The 4,668-nt window shown below is 45.3% G+C and overlaps 1 long non-coding RNA gene across 2 annotated transcripts in view; it reads left to right on the top strand.

The window, feature by feature from the left end:
• LOC109373513 (uncharacterized) overlaps nucleotides 1-4,668 on the top strand; it is a 50,623-nt gene that overhangs the window by 13,217 nt on the left and 32,738 nt on the right. For both annotated transcript variants that reach the window (XR_002122241.1, XR_002122242.1), the window contains exons 4-5: nucleotides 2,195-2,358; nucleotides 4,139-4,265. This is a non-coding gene — a long non-coding RNA (uncharacterized LOC109373513). The remainder of the gene's footprint in view (nucleotides 1-2,194; nucleotides 2,359-4,138; nucleotides 4,266-4,668) is intronic.

Here is a 4,668-nt window from a genome sequence, read left to right on the forward strand (position 1 = left end):
AATGATGGTGCCAACTTGGGCCAGTGAAGCAACGTCCTCCACAACTAGACTGAAGAACAAAATGACAGCAACTTGTCTGTTTCCCTTCCCCCAATTCCCTAGCACAGTTCCCTTCCCCCAATTCCCTAGCACAGTTCCCATCCCCCCAATTCCCCAATAAAAATCTTAAAAAAAAAAATACACAGTGTCGTGGGGACTCCCAGACCTAGAGTTCTTTAGACTCTGTCAGAGGGACCAAGTGAGTAGGGGAGGAGTTCGAGGCAGAGGGAAGAGCCAGGGTGGAGGTGTGGGTGTGTCACAGCAGGGCCCGTGCAGGCCATTGCAGGGTGCATGCCCGGGTGCAGGGACGAGCACGTCGCCTCGCGGAGGGGGTGGAAAGCCAGGTTAAGGAGTCCTGATGAGGAGGAGGGATGTGGGGAGGCCCAGGGAGACTGCGTGTCTCCAGGTGGCTCCCCGACCCTCAGGGCAGAGGCAGCAGGGCGAACCTCCAGGGTTCGCAGGGGCATGAGGGGTCAGTGGCTTTCATCACAATGAAAAGGCTAGATGGGCACAAATCCATCTATCCTTCTGGAAAAACTGCTCCCAGGACGTGCCTGACTCTGCCAACGACACTCAGCAGGGCAGTTGGGCAACCTGGGCCCCTCAGGTGCTGCCTTTCTTCTGCAAAGTTTCGGTGACAAGAAAAAAGGGATTTCTTCACTGCTCGGCTGTGAGAATCACTGGGTGGAGGGGCTGTGGTGAAATGGGGTACAGCCCCACCCCACCCTGCAAGGCCTCCTGCCGTTTCAGGACCCTGGGTCTCAGAAGCACTGCAGGCAGCCACACCTCTGCGTTTAGCAAAGGGGGACTGCCTTCCACACTTTGTTCCCTCAGATACCTCCATTTACCTCATACAGTGTGTCAGCTGCCTCGAGGAACCTTTTGCAACCAGGACCTGATTTTATCTCCACAATAACCCTGATAGCTCCATCTGACAGATAACAATATGCGATGTACCTTACCAAGAATGTCCATTTGTTGCCACATCCATTGCTGTTCAGTGCACACAGACAGGCGCTGTCCTGGATGCCGAGGACACAGCAGAGAACATGGCCACAAAGACCTGGTGACAGCAGCACACGGCAGGCTGCTCTCAGGATCTACCAAGACAATGGGCATGAGTGTGTTTCACAGACCAGAACGTACCGCATGTATCATGGGACATCCCAGCAGGGAAAAAGGCTCCGCACACTGCGAACGTCGGGTAGCCTTGGCCCATGTGGACCAGAAAGCTTAGGAGACCTGGCACCTGTGACTGTCCTCCCACAGGTGGCCAGGCGGCTTCATCCAGGAGACTGGTGGTCTTGGCCTTCGAGGTCCTAGGGGTCAGACAGAGCACTATATTGGTTGCCCAGCTTTCACAAGCTGTGAGGGGTGACCGTCTCCAACCCCACATTCCAGCTCCTTCCACAGTGCCCGCCCCGGGGCTGGGAGGGTGCTCAGCAGAGGAAGGCCAGGTGTGAGGCTGGGGACTGAGTCCCTGTTTGCCTGGACTTGTGCTCGAAGGTCTGCGGAGCACCAGCCCACGGAGAGAGCTGGCGTTCTTTGTGACTTAACTCGGAACTCACTGAGCTGTTGGTGATGAACTGGCATCTCCGTTCCCTCCAATGCTTTGGTCAAGAACTGTCTATTGTACTATATATTTTTACTTGTTTATTAATATGCCACCCTAAACTCCATAGCAAAGGGTACCGGTATGACAAGGTTTCTGAACTAGACAGAAAATCAGAATGAAGGAAAGGAAGACAGGTCAGACATAGGAATCAAAAGGAACAGTTTTTCTTTATCATTTTAAAACACGGAACAAAGTATGTAACCCATGACAAAAGCAATGCATGCTTACTTAGAACATTTGTAAAATACAGAAAACATCAATAATAACATAAAAATAATCTGTAGGCCTAAATTACACTGGTGTTTAGAGTATGCAATTCCATATCTATCCTTGTAAAGTTTCATTCAACAATAATGTATCATTTTTCTATTCCAGGCTTTAATGACTGAATACTACCCCATTGTATGAAGATACCTCAACTTATTTAATCAGTTCTCTACTGCCGATAACTTATATTGTCTTTTCCTTGCTTTTATACAATTGTTGCCATAAACATCATTGTACACCTAAGTCCTTAAACATTGCCAATTGTTTTCTTAGGTAAATTTCCAGAAGCAGGATCCCCGGGTCACAGCATGTCCATCATGTCCCACGTCCAGGGGAGGACGCAGGCTCTGGAACCTGACCGCTGAGGACTGACGCCCTCTGCCACCTGCCTGGAGAATGACCTTGGAGGATGTGTCAGGACTGTGGTTTCCTCCCTGGTGAGTGTAGATAATAACAGTGCCTCCTTTACTGAGTTGCTAAGTGACCCGGGTGGCTTAATACATGGTAAACCCTTAGATGGTGTCCTGGCCCACAGCACAAAACTCGGCTATTGTCGTTATTATTATGATTTTGTTATTGTTGCTAACTTGTCCTCCTGAAGGAGTGTCCCAATTCAGACTCCCACGGGCTTTGTATGAGAGCGTTCTTTCCACACAGCTTTGTCAACACTGGGTATTATCATTCCTTATTATTTCATTGTGTGCCGGCTTGGTAGGCAACCCTGTTGCTTTAATTTTAGTTCTTTGATTACTAGTGATAAGTGTTTTTTGATGACTTGATTGGTATGTATTTATTCATTAATGAAATTCCCATTCATGATTTTTTTTTCCTGTTTTGGGTAGGCACAAGAACCACAACCTTTTTCATATGGATTTTTTGAATATACTAAGGTCTTGTGCTATTTAATTTTATCTCTTTTAGTGGACACAGCGTTTTTCCTTGAAGTTCCAGTTCGGGCCTTGCAATTAAAAGGAACATCCACCCATACTTATACTTTTCCAAGTTTTTGCGAATTTTATTACTTTTACCTTTACAATTCGAATGAAATTAATTTGGAATTTTAATAGTTAATTTCCTCACATTTTTGTGGATTTATTTATAGTTGAATATTGAAGAAGAAAATTATTTATTTCTGGTTGGTTTTTTGGTGGCTTCCCCGGTTCCTTTTTTACCGTTGGCATTTTATTTTTTTTTGTAGCTTTATAAAATACTTTAATATCTGTTGATCCAAGTCCACTTTCACTAATTTTTGGGGGAAATATTTTCTTGGCTGTTCTTATCTGATTATTTCTATAAATAAACTCTGGAATAATTTTGTGACTTCTAAGAAGAATACTGATTTTGATTAGAATTGCATTCACTTTATACATTTGGGGAGAACTGATATTTTTACTGCTCTTGCATTTGCCCACTTAGAAACATGGAAGTTATGTCTTATTTCATCAAGATATTTTAAAGTAAACTTTTAATTTTCAAATAGTCTAAGAGTTACAGAAAAGTTGCAAAGCGAGTACGGCATTCCTGTGTATCGGGCATCCAGTTTTCCTAGTGTTGATATCTTGCATCATCGTAGTACATTTGTCACAACTATAATAATAAACCGATATTGATCTACAATATGTTATTATTACTAATGTCCATACTTTATTTGGATTTAATTCATTTTCTCCTGATGTCCTTTTTCTGTCCCAGCATTCCACTCAGGATCCCACTTTTGCTGCCATATCTCCTTAGGCTTCTCTAAACTTGCAGTTTCTCAGAATTGCCTTGTTTTTGATCACCTCAACCATTTTGAGGAGTGCTGGGCAGGTATTTTGTAGGACGTTCCTCAATTTGGGTTGGCCTGATGTTCTTTTCACCTTTATTTTCACAAGCTGTGAAAACAGATTAGCATATACATCATTTTTTAGGTCACAGTAGCTAGAGCCAAAAGGAAATCAGAATAAAGTACGGAGCTCTTATCATCCCCAAGGGAGACTTCTTAAAGAAACGTCTATCATTAGGACCTTACAGAGGAGGCATTGGATGATGCGGAGCACCCAGCCTCCATCAAGAGTGTGGTAACGTACAGAAATGTTTCTCATGGTCCCCTTTCGTTGACTTGTATAAAATCCCAGCTCAGTTCGTGGAGTTTTGGTCCAAGGAAGGTCATTTTTTGAGCAGCTAGGTTAATGCATTTTGACTGTTTGACTTATGCTTTTCTATCTTGTGCCCCAGAGAGAAACTAGAGGAGCAGCCTGGTTACACAGCAACTCCCTCAGACGACCTTTGCAGGGCTGAGGAGTGTCATCACTAGTTTCTTGGTTGAGCCTCCTCCTGGGTTCTGGACCCCTGAGGTTAGAAGGTACACGCTCAGAACCTGAAGTGCTGGTGAGCAGATTTGCGTAGGAGTTGGAAAGCAGATGAGCAGGGAGCAGGCTTGAGAACCTGTTACGAAAATCCAGATGTCAAGCTAGAGCTCGAACCCACATGAAAGGCTGCCTGCCTCTTTACAGAGCCGGGGTTTTGGGGCCACCTGCAGATGCAGCTTGGGCTCAGCGCTCACCCTTACGGACGCCCTTGACTGAGCCCCTAGCCGCCCGGTCCACAGCAGAAGCAGAATGATTTTGTCTTAAAAACCAAAGGTTTGATTACGGAAGTACCTTAGCAAGGGTCTCCTGGTCCTCAGGTGACTGGCGTCTCTCAGGACCCGTCTGTTTTTTGTTTTTTTTTAAGATTTTTATTGGGGAATTGGGGGATGGGAACAG

This window comes from Hipposideros armiger, unplaced genomic scaffold, assembly GCF_001890085.2.
Source record: "Hipposideros armiger isolate ML-2016 unplaced genomic scaffold, ASM189008v1 scaffold_729, whole genome shotgun sequence".
Taxonomy (NCBI): domain Eukaryota; kingdom Metazoa; phylum Chordata; class Mammalia; order Chiroptera; family Hipposideridae; genus Hipposideros; species Hipposideros armiger.